This window comes from Pezoporus occidentalis, unplaced genomic scaffold, assembly GCF_034315485.1.
Source record: "Pezoporus occidentalis ecotype Australia unplaced genomic scaffold, CSIRO_AGI_Poc_V1 ctg87, whole genome shotgun sequence".
Classification (NCBI taxonomy): domain Eukaryota; kingdom Metazoa; phylum Chordata; class Aves; order Psittaciformes; family Psittacidae; genus Pezoporus; species Pezoporus occidentalis.
This window is the reverse complement of record NW_026916231.1, coordinates 1,329,288-1,351,264: the sequence shown is the minus strand read 5'-3', so window position 1 is coordinate 1,351,264 and position 21,977 is coordinate 1,329,288. Positions and strand designations below refer to the sequence as shown.

General features: G+C 45.5%; 1 long non-coding RNA gene across 5 annotated transcripts; it reads right to left on the bottom strand.

Annotated features, from left to right (window-relative positions):
• Nucleotides 1–1,602: 1,602 nt before the first annotated feature.
• LOC134156484 (uncharacterized) lies at nt 1,603–12,223 on the bottom strand. 5 transcript variants are annotated; one of them, XR_009961923.1, is made up of 4 exons: nt 10,862–12,223; nt 8,133–8,293; nt 6,730–7,776; nt 1,603–3,817 (listed from the first exon to the last, which is right to left on the bottom strand). It is a non-coding gene; the product is annotated as an uncharacterized LOC134156484 (long non-coding RNA). The 5 variants fall into 5 exon arrangements; XR_009961924.1 differs by lacking the exon at nt 1,603–3,817 and adding an exon at nt 3,853–5,849; XR_009961926.1 differs by lacking the exon at nt 1,603–3,817 and adding an exon at nt 3,853–5,501.
• Nucleotides 12,224–21,977: the final 9,754 nt, after the last annotated feature.

The following is a 21,977-nucleotide window of genomic DNA, read 5'->3' as shown; positions in this document are numbered from 1 at the left end:
TGAGAGGAGGGTTGAGACGAGATGAAATTACTTTTTCTCCCAGCAAGGAGCAGTCAAGCTCTGGAGATGTCGGAGAGGAAATATAACATTCTGTGAAGGACATACACGGCTTGCAAGCAGCTGGTTTTCAGATTATTTTATTTTCTGTGTCTAAAGAACACTGGAAAGTACTTTCCATGGTGAGGGGAAAAGTTCCTGAATGTCAGAAAAGTGCAATAAGAAAGTCCTGTAATTGAAAGGGCAGATTCTTAACACACAATGTGTGGGAAGTGAGCTATTTCATGTATACACATCCTGAATGTACTTGGCAGCGCTCTGCTGTTGGGCCCACAGTTCTAATTTCATCTCCAGACCATGCCAGTGATTTCTCAGGGGCAGCAGCATGTAGCATAGTCCCCTGTTGAAGATGCTGCTCCACCTTCACCATTTTAGCACCCAATACTAGGAGAAACAGCCACCTGGCCCTGGCTTAGTCCAGAAACAATGGAAGCAGCAGTCACATATATTTATTCTTTCTAGAAAAACAGAACCCAGTGACAGTGACAAGCAGCCATGACTAAAGACTGGAAGCCACACCAGCTGTCTGCATTGTATAGCTAAGCAAAAGACAGAACAACCCCAAGATTAAACATGAGAAAGAGAGATATAGTGCCTTGCACAGTCAAATGTAATGCACTGTCTCCAATATTAATTACTACTTTCATTAGAGCTGCACAAATCACCTGGTAGTGACATTTTTGTTTATTTTAATTCTGCGTCACTACTTTAATTATTGCCTTTCCATGATGCACTGTGGAGTGTATACTTGCCTGCAAACAGAGCAGCAAGTTCCCAAAACTCACCTGTTTTAATGCACAAACTGTACTTATTGCATCTGGGGAAAAACTGATTTATCAAACACCAGCATACACAGACAGATTTCTGAGCAGGTTGAACAGAACCTCCTGCTTGGTGTCACTTCGCTGGCTGCAGTGGAGGGAAGGAGCTGCCAAGTTCAAAACTACATCAAAACACTCACAGCTGCCATAGGAGCTGCCTCCTGTAGTGCTCAGGCAAGCCAGGGACTTCAGCCACCATCCCAGACAGGGAACATGCAGGAGATCACAGCCAAGCCAGCAAATTTGGGGGTCATCATCACATTGCTCCAAATTCAAGCCCATGTGGCTGTGACAGCAAGCATTAAAAAGCTTAGTCCAAGCTTTTATTTAACACAGCAAGTCTGAAAGATCTTAACGATATAAATAACCACTCTTAATACTCAGTGTTACCCAACGTCTGAACTAGGTTACAGTATTTTTCTGTTTAATTGGGGATAGCCCAATATATAAATAGACTTTGGTTATGTTTAGCTGGGTACAAGGATTAGAGACTGGCTTAATACAGAAGTAGATCCTGATTTCCACTTAGGAAATAGAAAGAGATTAACAGTAGAGAGAAGATACAGTGATGAACCAGCGACAAGAGGGTTTCACTAATTAGGGATGTTTATCGATGACAGTGCTCTAATGCCTCTGATGTTTACGTAATTTCCTACACTAAGACAAGAGCATCCTGTAAGTATGAGATAGGTAAATACCCCAAGGAAATAACACTAAAGACACTGAAGGCATATGCCAGGTATTAGAAGACGCATGTTGTAACGTTTGTCCTGCCTCTCATTTGCAAGGCGCTCCCTGCCCAGCAGCAGCGCTTGGGTTTCAGTGGTTGCACTGTGCAGTTTTATTCAGACATCTGGAGCAGATCTCTGTATTGTTAGGTCTTGGGCTTTAAATCACTAAAATAATGCCGGCGTAACACAGCGCTTGTGAGGAATGTTGGAAAAAGCTCTTAGATTATTAAAAGAAATCATAACTGTTGTGGAAAGTATTGCTAGAATAATAATTTGCTTCTAAGTATTTAAAAGAGAACTTCTGAAACAGTTACAGAGCTGGAGTTTGAAAGAATTGGAAACATCATTATTATTTGACATCCACAGTCAGAAACCAAGCACCATAATGACAAGCTCTATACAAACATCCATCAAAAATATAGCCCTTGTCCCAGACAACTGTCAGCCTCATTATTAAACTAGAGGCATGGAAACCAGAAGGAAATAAAGAGAGAGCACTGGTTAATAGGAAAGGTAATGGCCAGAGCAAATCAGCATCACAACAAACATCAAATATTTGAATAATAATCAAAGAAATCTTTTATGTGGATTTTAACAGAAAATGCAATAGCTCTGTGGCCTGTAGGGACCTTCTAAGCACAAGGGACAGCACAGGAAAAAGTATGGAAGAGTGGAGCCTGTAGATAAATTCTCCTTCATTGCTATGGAAAAGAGATATTCTTTGGAACATAGATGAGTACATTTCCTAACAGAATTCAAAATAGCTTTGGGCTTTTAGCATGCCTTTACATTGCCTACACTATTTATCATCCAGTTTCAGGCCGTGTTCGTGATCTATGGCATAACACCACATTTGGCCTTACACAGTCTGTTAGTCTCAAAATCAGAAACTACAGGAAATAATTTGCCTATATTCCTGTTTTCTTGTTGTTTTTCATTAAAAGCCAAATATTTAGAACACCTTAATCTAAATTTATAGAAGTTAGCAATAATTTCTTGATGCCTCGGTGCCTTAAAACTTTCTTCAATTCCTCTTTAATCTCGTACCATAGAAAAAGAGTGTCTGAAAACTAGATTCTTACCAAGCCTACTGAGCTGGGCCTGAAAACCTGCGCCTGGAAACATAAAATCCTTTATATTAAAAGACCAAAGACTTGCCTATGTAAGAACATAATGGAATATGAAAACAGCCACAATGGAAAAAGCGGAATAGATTTACAGTTTTAAAATAGCTTGCATGATGCATAAGTTCATGGGTCTATTTAAATTTCAGCAAAAAAGATGTTGGGTTTTTCATTAATGCAGAATGCATTCATTGTGGGTTTTAAGTGCCTCAATTTAGAAATTGAAGGCAATTTTTATTAATAGCACATGTAATCCCAACACAGGAGATTCCTGTGGCGGATTCATTTGCTCCTTAAACAGGCACCCTTGACATCAGTAGGAATAAAGGGCTGAGTAAGAGCTGCTTGGCAAAGGGGAGCTTGTGGTGACAGCGGGGTCCCTGCTGGCAGTGCCACCTCGCCGCTGTCCCACCAGAGGGTTGGGCACACTGGTCATGTCCTGAGGACAAGGCATGAACATGCATCCTCTCCGCTCTGGAAGGAGATCCCGGAGAGGCACACAGGAGCCAGGATGCATCCTAGGTCTAAACATCTGAGGGATAATGACCCCAGCATGCTGTGCTGCCCAAGAGTACAGACAGAGCCATCGGGAGGGGGGCGAACACAACACTGAGGAACACAAGGAAGGAAAGGTCACCGTGTTGGCTGTCACTGGCTGTAGCTGACAGGCTTTTTCTATCTCAGCCTTTTCATTCTAAGAACTCCCCTGGCATAGAGGGAGTGCTGGCAGAGTAGGACTGACACCATCACTATGGTCTCTCTGGTTACTATGTATGGATTCAATTTATCTCAGGCTTTTCATGGAAACAGTTTGTGTGAGCCAGGGAAGAAGAGAAAAAATACCTCTCCCACCTCCCTGAGAAGGCAAAGAGCCACCAGGAAAACCCTCTGTCCAGTAAAGGCGTAACCAAAGTAAATGCCCCAGAACCCACCAGGGAGATGCTGAGTATCCTAAATTCACAGATTCCAGATCCTCCCCCCCACCCCCCCTTCTTGGAGAAAGCTGCCTTCCACCATGTGGTGAAGGCTTAGGAACTGCAATGGGCAGTCAGGGATGGTCAGACCTGCACACAGCAGCCCAGCCCTGAAGAAAGGGATGCAATTTCATTAGAGAGTAACTATAAGTCCAAAAGGCAGCTGAGAACTCAGGTAAAATCTTTAGAAAGGCAAATAAGCAAGGGGGAGTTTTTAAGAAGAGCATCATGCAATAGCAGAGCAATGGAGAAAGAGAGCCCAGAGCTGCAATGACACGTCTGTCCCTCTGACTGTCCTCTGAAGGAATTTAAGGAATGCCCACAACTCGTCTGAATACCGTACTAAATGCTACTTTTTTTCCCTGCTAGTTATAATTCAGTGATTTCTGGCTCTGAGAGGAATTCCAAGCTGTCCCAAAGGTAAAAGGGCAAAAGCCCTCATTACCAGTAGAATCTCTGAAACAAGTTACAGAAAGAGTAAGACTAACAAACGATAATTTCCAGCTGCTGATGTTCCCAGTATGCAGAACAGAGCTGTCGTGAGCTACAACAGCTCTTGAGAGAGGGGAAGGAGATGCCAGGATTGCAAGAACCCCTTTACATTAACCATTTTATATAAAGTTTCCAGTGGAATCATTTTGACACATCTGCACTTGACAAAGACCGTAAAACCCTTGTATGAAATACATTTCTGCTTTTCAAACTTTCTTTTCTTTGCATATTCCCCTCATAGCTCAATTTTTACCAGTGAGATACTCCCAAGGCAGTTCTGGTGTTTCATAAACCAGTAAGCAGTGGAAGCACAGGAGATGCAACAGCACCCACAGCCAGTGAAGATGCTGCTTTACCACTTCCCTTCCAAGCTGACTCCCACACCATACATTTTAACTTGGAGGAAGTTGTGCAACACCATGAACATATATCTGGTGCTGTTATAACAGTAACGGGTGAGAGCTCACAGGAACTGCAACTTCTTGGTAGGGATCTGAATTCATGTGGAAATCTATCAACACTCGCTCCCAGGGCATCCGCTGCTCCTTAGCAGCACAGTCACCATCTGCATTTGCTTAGGTGGATTTTGTTTCTGAAGAAGTGGTTCTTAAATGTGTTTTGGAGGATTTGAGGAAATGGGAAGTCCTTGTGATGGAGGGTGGAGGCTTGGGGCAAAGTCACCCCTCAGCCAAGTCTGCAGCAACAGCTCAGAGACTGCCAAGCAGAGATGGCACAGGATGCCCCAGGGACTTGTTTGGCAAATGGGGGAAATGGCAAAAGAGAAAAGCAAAAAGCTAATGTACAAAGCACCTGCTCCAAAGTAAGCATTGCATAGCAGGGAGGGCAGTGCCTCCTAAGACAGTGCGAGAACTGGGCAGGGTCAGGGAGGACCCTGCAGCCTGTGCATGCAGCACGGATCCTACAAACATAATAAAAGCTTGATACATGCCAGATAAGGCCTGTGAGTGAATAGAAGACCCATAGTGTCATGAGCATGACGCTATACCAAATGTATGTACTGTTTTCCAAGACCTTTCCAAAAGTGACAAATGACCTCAGTGCAGATGTTTCTTTATGTATTATTCCCTTTTCATATGCCTACTTCTCCTCTTAAAGGCATTTTCTGTCACTTAGGTAAACAATGCAGAAGATTTCAGGTCTGTCAAAGGCCCAGGTGGTTGTCGTGTTAGCAGGGATAAGAGATAATACATATAGTCTTGCATCTTTTTATCACATAGGCAGTCCTCAGGGACCTCGCTGGTGAGATGGGTGTGCATAAGAATTACCACACAATAAAACTCTCTGAAAAAAAAAAAAAAGCCAAAAAAGAGGATGAGAGAAGGTCAGAGTAATTTATGTGGAATATCAATAAACTGTCAAAACAGAAACACTTCTCTGTTCTGCATTTTTCTTCTTATCAACAAACAATTCTACAGGCAGTGCAATGATACATCCCCTGCCGGCTTCTCAAGGGGTGCCTGTGCACGTAGGCTTTGCGTATATTTACACTTGCAGTGGCGAGTGGATAAAACATGATTTGCACAGAGCTACACTGCTGTACATGCTCGATGTACAGCTCAAATGCTTTTTACTGTTGTTCTTGGAAGACATCTTTTTCCTTCGGTGCTGAAAGCCGATGAACAGAAGAATCTGTTGGCATTATAAAACAAGAAGCGTAAGTGAGCTCACAGATCTAACAGCTACACAGGCTGGGACACATGCAAAAATATTTGTGTATGCATGTAGACAGGGTGAAGTTTTCCATTGTAGCTCTTTCTGTGTCAGAAAATAAAGAATCTCAACCAACTATACAGTCATTTAAACAACTGTGCACTTTATAGCTTTTCCACTTTGTGTGGTCCTGCTTTCTTTATGTCATATGTGCCATTTAGCATCTCCTGTTGCCAATGGTTTGGATCCCAGTTCTAGGAATTATCTGTTAGTTCACTGCTGCAGCAGATACCAAGCAACAATGTTGGCTGCAGCAGCACGTACGCTCAAGTTGTGTTTTATTATTTTTGGTTCCTAAGAGTATACATGAACCTAATCAAATTCATCTGTAAGCGAGTCAAGTGTGCTTGATTAATGCTAATGAGGAAAATCTGGGGGCAGATAGGCATGTAACTTCTGCTTCATTTAAAAGACATATTGAAAACTGAAAACCTATATTGGTGCAAAACCTATTTCTAAAATATTAACTATACTCTGTCTTTCTGCATGCCAGCTGTAAGTACTGACAGGCTAAGAGTAGAGTTTCTCATTGCTGCTGCAATGTGTTTATTCTTCTGGAGGCATATATGTGCCTAGCTTTGCAGCCACAACATAGTTTGTCCTTGGGGCCATGAAATATTTATAGGGATCCTTCCATGAATTTGAATTGCTCAAGCAGAACAGTCCCACAGGTCTCACATTCTGAAAAGCATTTAGATATCTTGTCCCCACCGATTTTGGCAGCAGGGACCTAATCAACTTGCAGAATCACAGCCAGGATCACTCACCCAAGAGGAACAAAGTAAAAACCAGTTTGTACCTGGCTGCATTAATAGCCACTGTTGAGAGTGACTAATAGAAGTCAGCAGCAGTACGGGTTCTGCAAGCCCAGGAGCTGTGCCACAGATGCTGGCATGCCACTTGGTTATCACTTCATCTAATTACAGAGGTGAGCCTGAGACAAAAAGCCCAGTAGGTGTAGGTAACTGCAGTTATGGAGTGTAGGCTTGCACAGTCACAACTCCTTTATGCAAACCTTTTGCCAAAGACAGGTTCCAGCACCAGTGGGGCAATGCGTTATTCCTGCAGCTGCATAGCCTTCCTTTTCTGGAAGTGCACGGGTAACTCCACAGCCTGATTTACCACAGCTCCACTGCCTGTATGGCAAGTCCTTTGGCTGCTGTCTCGCAGTATTTCAGTAATCCTGTTCATCATAAATTGCAGATAGTTGTCGCTGCAGGCTGCAAAACAGCTTACATGAGCAACGCTCTGATACTCCAGTGCTGCAGAGCAGTGATAGCAGCAACTGGGGCAATGATGCTGCAGTGTTTGAGATCAAACTCCCAGAAGGAAACATCCTATCACCCAAAGGAGACAAAACTGACCAGCCTTCTGCCTCTCAGCTTTGGGCAGATGGTCTTCTACATTGAGGCTAGCAAGGAAGAGTGCAGCTTATAGGAGAGGGAAGTTACTATAATCACGCCTAGCACTTATAACCTACACATTAGGCGACTACAGAAAAGGCAATGACTGAATCAATCTTCATTTCTAGCCCACAAGGGAGTGAAAATGTGTTCATGAGCTCTTGAATTGCAATGCAAGGGCGAATTTGGGTGACTAGCAAAACAAGCTACCAAACCCCTCCTAGCCCAGTGATACACCTGAGAGGACATAGGAAAAGAGGATTTTTTTCTGAGAACAGTATTCTCAGGTACTTAAAATTCTGCCCTGTGCATGCCCTTGGGTGCCACTGCTATGGCCAAGATCATCATAAATCTTCTGCTGAGATTCACAAACTACTTACTTTGTGACAGCCCGGCTGGTCCCTTAGGGATTCCCAGAACATCTCTAGAGTATCCAGCAAAATCTATTTTCCAAAAGACAATCAAAAAAAACACCTCAAACAGTAGTGATTTCCATCCTGAAATAGCTAGAGGATGAAATCCAACAAGTTTTTCATAGCAGCCTTGTAGATAGAGCACTCATGCAGGAACTGGGGACACAGTATTTGCTCCTCTCTTTCCCTGGAAGGGGCTCAGGACCATAGTGAGCTGCTGCTGCTGCTGGAATATACCCCAGGGAACTAACACAGAGCACAGTGGTGAAGCTCAAGCCCACCACTCCAAACTGATTCTTTTAACCACCAGATTACATTCTTGCTTTTATATATTAGACTGTTTCCATGAATATTATCAGCCCAGTGTGTCAGTTGCTTCCTGCCACCTGCAATTCTTCAACAAACCATGGGTTCAGGGATGCTCCTGAGAAGAAGATGCAGAGTGGAATTCCTTCAGGATAAAGAGTTCCTCTATGGATGAAAGGTGTAAGGATCTCACTATTACAAAAGGTTGACTTATCTTCTGTGCAGGCCCCTCTTTTCATGGCTGAAAGAGAGACAAAACAGAAATACCTCTTGGGTGAGCACATAGGGCTTTGGTGTGAATTTGCAGCTTGTTCTCTAAGGTTAGTCCACCATTTTCCCCCTCCACTGCACCAGTATAGCTCACATACTTGTTTGTGGATCCCACCTTCTCCCTTCCTGACACCCCCTCCAGATCCTGGATATTCTGCTGTGATTGCACTCACTGAACTGCCCAGGCACCAGAAGATGCTGGTGGGAGAATCAGAATCCCAGCCTCACACAGGACTTAACACGGATCAATCTTGAGGACTGGTAGAACCATGGGATACAGAATTAGGGCCCCTATTCCCAGTTCAGTGTGTATTGAACACGTGACCCCTGGGGGCAGTTGTCTTGTTTGTGATGGAATGTCACCAGCTAAGGACTTTGGGGAATTTGAACGTCGTGCCAGCCTTCTGCCTATACTCTTTTCAAAGAGCCAAGGAAACACCTGACTTCAGCTGATGGGAAACAAAATACTTCTGTTTGCATAGTACCTCCCAAGGAACAGATGCTTGGAGCCAACTAGCAACAAGCTTGCTTGTCCAATGAGTTTAGTGTCTAAAAACATTTAAAAGCTGTGTGGATTCAATCCTCTGTGTTTGAGTGTAGTCAAGACTGCCTTGCGTCTACCACAGTCTGGGGCTTCAGGCGTACATCATGGTCTAGTTGAAGAGACTGCTGCAAGCTCCATTAGGTTTTACAATACTCTTCATGGATTTGCTGTTTTGCCTGCTGACTTACTTTTATCCATCTACTTCCCCAGCTATTAACTTAAGCCATACTGATGGAAATACATCAGAAAATGATCATACAGGCAGCTCATCTGACTGCAGTAAAGGAATTAGAGCCTGTGGTAGCATTCTTTGCTCTTGCAAGGGGCAAGCCAAATCTCCCACTTGAGTGTTAAGAAAGTTCAGCATGTTGCTTCAAAACCATACCAAAAATCTCACAGCCTCTTTCCCCATTTAGTGGAAGAGGAAAATATTTTGTACTAGCAGAGTCCCGGCTGTTTCTGTGTCACTGCTGCATGTAACAACATGGACAGAGGAACTGCTTAGAGCAGACAGAGCCTCTTGTGGGCCTCACAGTTTAGACTGATTTTTTTTCTGTGCAGTATTTTGTAATGACTAACATTTGCCACAACTGTCTTAGTGTGTGTTTCTATATGTAAAGGTCTCAGCCCAACAAGAGTCCATCACAACTTTCAGCTTTGGAAACCTCTCTTTTACATCAGCAATGATAGCAAACAGAAGGCACAACCATCCTCATTAATTAATCCACACACAGCACCTCCTAGCAACCAAAGGCTGTTTTGCTAACACTTCTAGCCAGGACTTGTAAGCGTATAACTTAACCACATGGGAATGCGCTATCTCATTCTCATGAGCTCAGAAGTCTTTAAAGGAAACATCACCTACCTCAAGGCTTTCTCTGAGATGCCATCAGTGGCTGAATTGACAGCATGACCAGCACACAGGATAGTCACAGCAGGCAGGAAGAGAAGGCCCGATGCCAAACTATGGAGTTACAATTAGCAACTCTTCAGCTCTCCCAAAAGGCTGATGAAGCCACCTGGTCAGACCTTGGCTCCGAATGTGTCTGCTACAGCAAATCACAAGGAGTTGCAGAGCACAGAATTGATGCTTTTCTGGAAGGCACCTAAAACACTGAACTTGTGTCACTGAGCTTGTGAAGTGTCAAGTGCTGGTAAACAACCCGAGATATGCCCATGTGGGATGCAGGGACATTCATAACTTTCTCAAGTTTTTGACACTCTGACATACACTGTGCAAGAGCAATCTCCATATTATAACACTAGAAGCTCCAGCACTGAAGCTTCTCAGATCCACTGGTGGGTGCAATGTGGCATCCCACCCTTAAAACCACTTTCAGCAATATTCCATTAAATCCCTCCGCCTGCACTGGCATTGACAGGTTTTTAAAGTGTTACTTCAGTATGTCTGTCACCTTGTGTTCTTAAGATGCATCTTTTGCTACAAAATCTGAGCTAAGCAAAGCTAGCAGAGCCATCTCCACCATCCTGAAGCATGATAAAAGGAGCTGGCTTCAGCTTGAAATAATTCACTTGCAATCTGCACAAGGGGACTCTGCAATCAACGCAGCTGATTTACCTCCAGTAACTGCTTTACATTAATATGTGTAAGCACCTGCTGTGCTCCACCAGCCTCGGGAGGTCAGCAAATGTGCCTCTGCTGAAATTAATTAACATGAGGAGCAGAAATTTGTACCATAACTAATTAATCTTCAACATGCTACATTACTGGGAAACCCGAGGAGTGTTTATAACGAGTGGATTGCCAGGAAACAAGGATATACACAAAGACAGATCATTTGGGATAAAGGCCCCTGCCTGACATCACATACTGGAGCGTGAAGGTGGACTTGATGGGCTGGGACAACCGCAACAGCTGCAGATTAATTCTGTTAGCCCAGAGAGCACAGAGAGGTGTCTCAGGAGTCCGTGCCAAAGTTACCAGTGATTATCAACGTATGTTTCTGTTCTAATGCTTGCAAATAACTTTTTTACCTCTGGAAATTTGGGGCGTTTAGTTCTGCATTTCAACATAAAAGTGCATTTTGTTGCCACTGAAACCCCCTGGTACTAAGAAGGATGTCAAAGTGATCTCAGAAGTGCTGGTACTCCTCCCTCCAGGCAGCACTGCATTACCCACTCAAGACATTGGGGATGACTCCACATCAGACTTTCCCCCTCTAAGCAGCATGTCACATCAGTAACCACACCACCACCTTCTCTGCAGGCCTCCTCTCACACACGTTCCTATGCCACAAATGTGTGGCTCCCCTCCTAAAGGACAAAGAGACCCTTTACTGGTGACCTGACGAACCATCACTGAAGTGGTTCTTGCCCAAGCCTGACCCCTCACAGCAGTGTCAGGTGGAAATGTTGAGGTGTTGGTGGGAAGACGCTGGGGCTCTCACGGGCATTCAGTGTGGTGTCAGAAAGCAGCAGCAAATAAGCCACTGCACTGGGCTAGTCCCTGGCTGGCAGCATCCCCATCCACTGCCATGGTCACTGTGCACTGAGGCAGCCCCCAGTGCTGGGATGGAAGACAGCAGATAGCTGCCTTCTCTCCAAGGCAGTGCAAAGATCAGAGCTTATCAGCACAACTCACCAGGACGACCGCTGTTCACCGCAAAGCACGTACCGACTGTCTAAATCAGACAGCGTAAGAACAAAGGGCCGTGTGTTTCCTGGTTTGTAAATCATGCGGTGAGCTAGAAGAGGGGGAGAAATGACTTTGAATATTGTCTAGTTGAAAGCAAGCCATTACCCTTCCACTCCACCATGCCCAGGGGTTTAGGGTGATTCCCCATCGCCTGGCCCAACTGCAGTCCCTTGCTGACTACGGCCAGATGAAAAACTGGAGAGTGTCGGGGGAGCTCAGCACTGAAAGTGCATCATTCCCAGCAGCCCAGTTACAGTCTAAGAGGAACACCTGCTCACTGTAATTATCCTCCTTCTCAGCTCCTGTTCTTTTTGCTTCCTGACCTATTTTCCCGTACGTACCCAGTGACCAAACTGCAGTAATGCAGAGTGCATCTTCTAAGAGGTGCAGATCACCATTTGGAGAGAAAGGGTTCCCATTGCAGATGTCTTGCAGGGCTTGGTGGAAGCCTGTAGTGGCTCCAGACACAGCTCCTGCAGGGCATTTCAGGTGGAGCTGACATGTCCCAGTACAGAATATGGCAGCACCCTATGTCTGGGAAAGGCAGGAGCTGCCTCTGCAGGGCATTCCCGATGGATTCCAGCCATTTGAGCAGCCAAACCTCCTGCTGAGTTCAAAACGCAGCCAGGACTGTGGCCCAGCAGCCACCACCTTTCGCAGGGGTGAGAAGTGTCAAAGCCAGGGAGCGCCCACAGCCAAGCCAGGTGTCACAGGGCTGCAGGTCTCAGTAGATGCCTGCACTGTGGGTTGGAGCATCCTCTTTATCCCATCCCTACTCCTCACATCTCCCACAGGAGAAAACCTGCCAAGAGGCATCCAGGGAGCAACTGGGTCCCACCTGCACACTGCTTGAGGGAGTCTCCAGGCCAGCTTCACTGCTCAGGTTCAGAAGGACTTTGTGTCATTCCAGCTGGCAGAACAACCACCCTCAGCCAGCCCAAAACAGGACCTGCTGCTGACAACTGCTGGTAGCAGCCAGGGGCTGGACATTGGGTAATTGATTTTAACTTGTCATTAAACCTGTCTGTGCATCAGCCCCATGGGCAGAGCCTGTTTAAAAGCTGCACTTGTTGAAACACAAGCACTCATCAGTTCCATCTCCAGGCTGCTCAGTAGGTTCTCATGGGTCTGGGCAAGGCAGAGCAGCAAGAGCTTTGGCTGGTGATGAACAGCCTCTACAGGGATTTCTGGTTGCCAGAAGTTATTTGCCCAACATTCTGCGGAATGAAATGGAAGCAGCACCCACTCTACTGGACAATGATGCAAACATGTTTCCCCACATTTTACCAGACATTCCCCCATGGCCATTCTCAAATGGCACTTCTTTGGTTCTTAGAAATGCACTTCAGATGTCACCACAATGGAATCAACCCAGCCAGGTTTAGTTTGTGCGCTGCAACAGATACATCTTAGTGGGATGTATGCTATTCACATAGTGAGCACCTGGGGGTAAAGTAGAAGCTGTCATATCTGCAGAGAGAAAATGAGCAAGACACGGTAGTTTCAGATACCCTCCTTAGCAGGTCAGTCCTCTGCTCAGTAAGCAGCTGAGCACCCTAAGGTACAATGCTCATAGGCATCAGGGAAAAGCAACTGGAAAATGCCAGGCTTAACTGGCTCTGACCACATCCGTGATTTGGATAAAAAAACACCAAAGGGCCAAACTTGAAGCACTGTTCATTTCCTACTCAGTTCTTACCCAAGGATTTCAAGAGAAGTGTAGCCTGGAAGAATTTGTGTGTGTGGTCTCAGGATTTTATCGCCTAATTGTAATGCAGTAAGAATTAATTCAATCCCACAGGATTCTGGCCCTCCCAAAAGAAAAACCAAGGTCCTGGACCCTGATGGAATGATGCAGTGACCAAATTTGGTAATGGATAGAGTTGGGACCTTCCATGTTCTTAACCACCACTGAGGGCAGGTCTGAAGGTTATAAGGGGTTCTGATGAAGCAACCTCTTTAAACTATTACAGTCATTGTAAGTTAGAGAAGCTTTCTGCCTTAAATTACTTACAAGATTCTACTGTCTTCTACTGGCCCTGAAAATGAAAAGAATAGAGCAGTTTTATGCAGTCATTTCTGCTTTTTCCTCTTGGCTCATAGGCAAGTCTTGGAGAAGGATGCCAGCATCAAACACATTTGCAGAGACAAAGGTGCTCTGAAACTCAGCCTTACAGCACCAAGCCTTTCAGGGCCCCCTGCTATGTTCAGGAGCCACAGCCCTGAATTAGGTGTGCAGCAGGGACACTGTAGCACCTGGAGAGAGCTGGGCACCTCAGCTGGGGTTCACCAATGTCTACATGAGGAGAAACACACAAGGGCATTCCCAGGCTTCTAATCTTGGTGGCAAGTCTTTGGCAACAAAACACCCACCTGAGATTACCCTCAGGGTGTCTACTGGTTCCGGTGGGCATTTAATGCATACAGATATTCTGCAGCTCAGCCTGCAGCTGCAGAGTGGTTTTACGACTCTGGGCTTTTAGCAGCTTATAGCAGCACAGGACAGCACTTGGGTGCCCAGATCCCTTTGCTGCCCTAACCCATAGTGCCTGTGCCCACTTCCCTGGGCTGCCAGACACCCACAGTCGGGTGCTGGCTGCAGCTTTGATTTACAAATTGTAAAAAATTTGTAAAAAGTCCCTCTCCAGCCTTCTTGTAGACCCTCTTTAGGTACTGAAAGCTGCTTTAAGGTCCATCCTGAGTCTTCTCTCCAAGCTGAACAAGCTCAGCTCTCTCAGCCTGTCTTCCCAGGAGAGGTGCTCCGGTTCCTCTGTACTCGCAGAAACAGCTCCACATCCCTCTTTTATTGGGGGCCCCAGAGCTGAAAGCAGTGGCATCTCACAGGAGAGGAATAGAGGGCGAGGATCACCTCCCTCGCCTTGCTGCTCACACTCCTTTTGCTGCAGCCCAGGCTCCTTTATCGCAACGTCGCCTTCCTGCTCACAGGCTCCCCCGATGCGTGACGGGGATCCTGCGTCCCCTTTACCTCCGAGGGCTGCCCTGGGTCACTCACCACCCAGCGACCAGCGCTCCCCGCGGCCCGGCTCGGGCACTGCTGCCCCGCTCAGTCCGACCCAAGATCCCGCGAGCGGCTGCTGCCACCCGCAGGTCACTCGTGCAGGAAACCTCCGGAATCCGGGCTGAAACAAACCACTAAAGCAAATGCAGCCAAGCTGCCGGGAGACAGAATTCCTGCGCCTGGTGGCACGCTAGCATTGCTTGCCCTAGGTGTGTCAAGGTCTTTGATCTATGATGCTTTATGCCAGAGCAGGGGACGTGTCAAGGATGCAGGAGGACCGTGAGGATGACGACTAGGTTGCGAGTCCTGTCATACGGCTGGCTCTAGGGTCCAGGAATGAGGCTGCAGCGCAGTGCTGCACCCAGAGAGTAGCACACGGTGCCTCTCTGCCACCCAAAATCCACTTCGGCAACCAGCCAGGCAGCAGCACCCTGCCTGCAGGAGCACAGCTCAAAACAAGCTGCACCTGCCTCGAAGCGCATTACCTGCACGGACTGGAACTGCAAGAGGGGAACAGGAAACCAGAGCAAAAGAAGGAGGTGGGCTGAAGTCACCCTAATTCCCCACTCCCAAACCCCCAGGAAATCCCCGGCCGGATTTAGACACTCACATCCTCACACTCCTCTTTCCCAGCAATAACAGCACATTTGCAGCTAGACCCACAGCTGTGGCCAATGCTGGGAAAGTGTTGCTTCAAGCAGACTTAATTGTTATTTAACAAGTGTTCTGCTTCTATTTACACCACCACACAGCACCTACAGCAGCTTGTACCAGCTGAGGGGCATAGGTCTTACACAGATGAGACAGCAACGAAGAAAAGGCTTCCAGTGCTGTGAGGCAGGATGTTGCTCTGAAGGCAGTGTCCTTGCTCCCCTCCAGGGCTGCTGCAGGAGAAGGGATGAGCTCCGTGGAGCAAACTTGGCTTCTTCCAGCCCTTTGTAGTCAGGGAGTTGGCTTTTACTGCCCAGCTACTCAAACAAAACCAGATTTGAAGGTGGGCAAAGTCTTCATTTTTATTGTTTTCCTGTTATACCTGTGATCTTTTCACCCCTGTGATACTTGCGTAATTCTCCTAGTGAAAGGAAAAGAAAGTAATTGTCTGGATACCACTTTTATTGGCACATACAAGTGCCGAACTAAATTAGCCATGTTCTGGGGAAATCATCTGTCCTTTCAATAATGTACACTTAAAACTACTGCTGGTGATAAGGACCTTTCTTGGAAGATTTTTCTGAAGGTGGCTTGCATGCGGAAGTGGAGAGCAAGCAGAAGTAATTTTCTTAATAAGTTTTGTTCAAAAGAGTGTCAAGATCAGCAATATTTTCATCTCCAGCATGTTCTTCCCTCCTAGTATTTTATCTGTTGGATTCTGAGACCATCATAGCTGCTAGGGAAGAAAAGCTCTAGCAAAGTAATCTCTGGGTTGTCTTTAGCTTTCAAATCAAAGTTGAGATTTCAGAACTTGCAACACTCCAGCAGTTTCTTGAAGAGCGTTTCAGGCCATTAAATCTTGCAACACCTTTGGGCGGGGAGATACAGATTACTATTGCTTTTGAGTTATGTTTTTCTTCATGTACAGCTATGCAAAACAACATACAGACTCAATGACTAGGCTGAGTCAAGTAATTGCTAATAGCAGCTTGAGGAAAGCTGGTGCTACGATTTCAAGTGGTTCTCAGGTTTAGGCAACCTTCTACTGTTCATCTACATGGTACAGGCTCCTTGGTTAACACTGGCTTCTGGGAGCTGCCAGCACACAGTCAGTAAAAGACCTCTCACAACTCTTTCCAGGCTGCTGATTTCATACTGGTGGTAACAAGTTTCCCTCCATAAAGGTGGATTCCTAGATTCTTTCATCATATCAGATTTTAAAATCTCATTATTCCTCAGCAAATTCTGTTGTTCTACATCCATCACAGACTGTAGATCCCAAGGAGCTTTTGAACATAGCCAGTGACTGTTAGTCACAGTACTTACAGACCTGTACTTTCTCCATACTCCTAACACAGTCCAGATCAGTTTCATTGGAAGAAGCCTTTGGAGGTCATCTAGTCCAACCATCTACTCAGAGCCAACTTCAACATTAGATCAGGTTACTCAGGCTTTTGTTCAGTCCAGTTTTGAAAACTGCGAAGGACGGAGCTTCCACAGGCACCTGTGGGAGGGGGAGAGGGGCTTTTTCAGTAGTGTTTTTGCTGTGGTGTTTTTTCCCCTTCTTTTCTTTATATCCAGTCAAAATTGTTCCTGTGCATTTCATAACTATCACCTCTTATCCTTTAGCTGTGCACCTCTGCGAAGAGTTCAGATCCATCTTCTCTCTAAACCCCAGGTCAGATTTCTAATCTTCCCCTTACACATCCAAGTGCAGTACACAATTTGGTTGATTTATCTTCACACTACCGCTATCAGATGAAGAGTTATTAACTGCACTTAATAGCTGCATGGATACTAAAGACGAGAACTAAAAGTCAGACACATCTGTTAATTTAGAATGCATCATTAAGATAAATGGTACCAGATTTTCATATATGTAAGAAAGCACAAATTCTGTTCACATCAGCTGCAACTCAGCTTACTCCCAAATCACTGTCCATCCTCTTAGCTGAATGAAGCAAGGAAAGAGAATATACGTTGACACAAGACTTCACTCTGATGGATATGTACAAGGCCATTAAATGTCCACAAGACAACGTTAATCCTGATAGCCTGCAGCTTGCAAAACTGTATCTGTATCCTTCAAGAGGTCATGCTGCAGTGAAGGTTGCATTTTCATTTCATTTGGATTATACTTGCAAATTTCCAGTGATTCACAAATCAATAGAAAAGGGAGTTCAGTGACTAAAAGCTTACAGACGTGAGCTGGGAGGAAACAATCACTTTTACCACTGACTTCATGAGTGTATTTATTTGGTTTCTGTGGCAAGGTTTTGGCAGCAGGGGTGCTGCAGGGGAAGCACAGGGCTTCTGTGAGAAGGTGCTAGGAGCTTCCTCTACTGGAAGAATGCCAGACCATGATGGACCTGCTGCTGGTCAAGGCTATGTCAATCAGCAATGGTGGTAGTGCCTCTATGGTCACATATTTAAGAAGGATTAAAAAACTGCTAGACAACAGCAGCTGGAAGACAGGAGTGAGAATATGTGAGAGCAACAGCTCTCCAGACACCAAGGTCAGTGAGCAAGGAGCGGGAGGTGCTCCAAGAGCCAGAGCAGACATTCCCCTGCAGCCTGTGGTGCAGACCATGGTGAGGCAGGCTGTGCTCTGCAGCCCATGGAGGTCCATGGTGGAGCAGAAATCCACCCACAGTCCCACACCGGAGCAGGGGGATGCCCGAAGGAGGCTGTGACCCTATGAGAAGCCTGTGCTGGAGCAGGCTCCTAGTAGTATCTGTGGTCCTGTGAAGAGAGGAGCCCATGCTGGAGCAGGTTTGGTGGCAGGACTTGTGTTCCTATGGAAGAGACCCATGCTGGAGCAGTCTGTTCCTGAAGGATGTACCCCATGGAAGGAATCCAAGCTGCAGCAGTTCATGAAGAATTGTAGCCTGTGGGAAGCACTCACACTGAAGTGTTTTTATGGAGGACTGTTTCCTGTAGGAGGGACCCCACACTGGAGCAGAGGAAGAAAATGAGGAGGAAGGAGTAGCAGAAACATCTGATGAACTGACCACAATCCCCATTCCTCGTCCCCCTGCACTGCTGGCAGGGAGGAGATAGAGAAGTCAGGAGTGAAGCTGAGCCCAGGAAGGAGGGAGGGATGGAGGGAAGGTGGGTTTAGAATTGGCTTTATTTCTCATTCTCCTACTCTGATTCTTATTGGCAATAAATTAATTTTCCCACATTGAGTCTGTTTTACCTGTAACAGCAATGGTGAGAGAGCTTTTCCTGTCCTTATCTCAACCCATGAGCTTTTAGTTTTATTTTCTCTCCCTTGTCCTGCTGAGGAAGAAGAGTGGTTTGATGGGCACATGGCAGCCAGCCAAGGTCAACCCACCACAACGAGCACTTGCCAAGAGCAGAATGGTGAGATCTGGGAATCACAGGGTCCGTTACAGGATCTGGAGGAAAGTGTTCTCCCTCCTTTCACCAACCTCAATGTTTCTTTCTTTCTAGTAGCGATATCTGGTTCCAACCTTGGTACTTTCACCATCTCATCCCCACACATTCTGCTCACTCAGCAGGACCCCAGCCTTTGTCTACCCTGCCCCCCCTCCTACCTCTCCATCTCTTTGCTCCCCTAGGTCCCTTCCACTTCCTCTTCTTTCTCTGTGACAACCCTGACCTCACTGGTTTCTTTATTCTGTACCAGCTTAGGTCTAGTTTTACTGCTCTGACCTGGTGGTTCTTCCTCCTTGAGGTGGATGGGATGTTGATCGGCTGATTTAGCACACAGGGGGTTGGAACTAGATGATCTTAAGGTCCTTTCCAACCCTAACTATTCTATGATTCTATGAGACAGTTCCTTGCTGTCAGCTGCTGCATTTCTGCCCTGCTCAGCAGAGAGCACGTGGAAGGAAGAATCCCTTGAAACAACTAAGGTTGGACTGCATTTAGTCACCCTGTGGAATGTGGTGTACTCAGAGCCTGACCACAGGTAAAAGCTCTAAGGGGATGCAGCTTGGTGAATCTGGTAAAACATAGCAGTTCTGAGTCTCATACAAGCCTGTGTGGAAGAAATCAGGAGACATTTTAGCTGCTCAGAAGACAGAAGTCTCTACCATACATATTCCTGCTGCCTTTTTCTTGCAAATGTTTATACTGGTGCAGATTCTAAGGGGAATGGTGGAAAACATGCTAATGAAGAAGTCATGTCTTTTCCTCCCATCTCCTCCCACCTCTATTTTAAGTCCTAATCCAAAATATGAAGGCAAGAAGGCATTTCAGCAGAAGGGTTTCCAGTTCTGGAGTAAGGACAGAACAAATTGTTTTCTTCTACCCACCATCTTAGGAATACATCAGCCGTTTTTGCTGAATCGTTTGTCCCAGCACAAACATAAGTCAGCCTGGCAGCAGAAAATTGATGGGGGAAAAAATTAGTCCAAATGGGAGAAGTTTCAAAGTAACAAATGAAGGAGAAAAGTGCTGTGTAGCAGGAAGTGCTGGCCAGCTTTACTGGAAGGAAGCACTGATAAACTCCTCTACATTTGTAGTACATATATCAAATACATTAGCATAAGCAGCCCACAAAGGTTCACCTGCTTAACTAACTCAATGATTTGGGCAGCTAATCCAGATCCCAGGTCTGTAAGGTTTTGGATAAACCTTGATTCCTGCACAGAACTCTGTTGCCTCAATGAAGCTGTGGAGACCTGTGTGTCCAAACCAGCTACAGGACACGACAAAACCCCATCAAAGGCAACACCCTCCAACTGGAGCCAGGAAATTTCAGGCTGAACTTTTATTGTTGAGCAAACTCCATCCCCCAGAGGAACCTTGAAAATTCAAGGGTCATGAGGGGACTCACTGTTACATGACATAACTCACACTCTAGAAAACTAAAGCCTGGGCCAAGGCTGTCATAATGAAGAGAGGGCTAATTGACAGAAAGCACCGAAAAAGCTAGCTTGCAGGGACGCAGGTTTTTGGTTTTGACTCACATTTTATCCATTTGGAAGGAAATTAATTAGAGGAGGATGAAGACCATGTGTTGTCAAGTGGGTGTAAATCAAACTAAACGAACAAAGCAGCACAGGGAGAATCAAGACTGAGAGAGAAAAGGCTGCAAGTAGCAACAACCTTAAATGGCTTTAGCTTTAGACAGACGTATTTCCTTCACATCAGCTTAGATGTCCAGCTGTTGTTGAAAGTCAGGTGAAAGGTAGCAGCAATGAAGTTACCCAACCAGGGAAGTTTCCAGCAGAATACCTGCAAGCTGGCTGCAGTGTTCAGTGTTACTTATCCAGGTCCTGACTCACAATGCTTGTGCAAACCATGTATTGCCCCTCAAGCGTGGAATGCTGCATCGTACGTTATAACTCCTGTAAGTAACTATGTCTACAAAAGAAGTCTCATTTTTGTACTAAGTAATAGCACACAAGGTCTTGTTAAAAACAGATTTTAATTCAGCTTATTCTTCAGTTACTCTATAAAGCCAAAAGTGGTTTTCCTCATTGTTCTTTATAGCCTTCTTGGATCTTCTAGCCACAAACACATCATTTATTTAAGCCACACATAAACAACCATGATTTACGTCACCTTTTCATTCAGCAGAAAGCACATGAAAGAACTACTTTCCTTCTGTGTGTTACTTGCCTGCAAGGGCTGGAGTCTCTCTTTGTAAATTCCTGGTGGTAACCGCAAGCAGTTGTCAAAGCTTGTTCCATACTTGGCATTTTAAGAAATTCCATTACAGAATCATTCAGTCACCATTTGGCATCTGTTTTGCACCAGATAATGAGTCAAAGAACTTTATGACCTCTGATAGAGGCAGACCTTTAACCGGACCTGATGTCAACCTCCTGTCAGAATGCAAGATATCTCTACTGCAGTTGCCATACAAACTTGTCTGACAATCCCTTGTCTGACAGTAAGTGAATAGAGTTATAATTCATATTTTTATTCTGCAAGTGAATGATAATATAGGGTCACCATCTCAATCACAAGAAAACCTGAGCTAAGATGGTTAAAAGCTGAATCAATAAAAAATAGTCATATGAAACCAGTTTTAAAAAGCCCTTGCTGAAATATACAGAGATAAATAAAACACCACCCCTTCTGCTTTTTAAAATCAGGGTTGGTCTCAGTTGAGAACATGAAGTACGCTTGTCTCTCTGGCAGTATGCCCTACACCAGAAGTAACAGAATTGCTCCAAATCCCCTCCTCCCAGCTAAGAGCTGGCAAGGAACACAATACTGACTGCTGAATCTGAGGACTGGCTGACAACCCTCCCTGCCCAGTGTGATTCTAAGACCCACAATAACCATTCCAAGATGAGCAGACTAATCCCTAAGAGCATGTGACTTCATGATCTCTCTTCTGGCAGAGTGAGCACACCTCTCTGGGCCCACTGGTGCAAACCAGCTCCAACTAGTGTCATTCAAGGGAGTGCCTTACAACATGCTTCAGCTCAGATGGAGTACACCCCTACTTGATAACCCTCAGCATCTCATACCAGGATGTTTAGCTGGCACTGCACTTTATGCTGGCTGCCTCATGTATACCTCTGGGCTGACATTAGCTGTAGCACTGATGTCAAGTACTGGCAACCTTCGCTCAGCATTTGTTGATAAAAATATATGCTTCTTGCCATTGTGCTTACACCTGTAGTTTCTGCTGCTCTTCATGCTGCACTGAAGAAGCCACCATTTGAGACCTACTATTAGGCAGACTTGCCTTATTCTTTAGTGTGGGTCCATGAGAACTACCACTTGATGGATGAACGCTTGCATCCTTCAAAAAGTGGAAAAGACAGCCAAGTACAGTCATCAACACCTTGTATTTC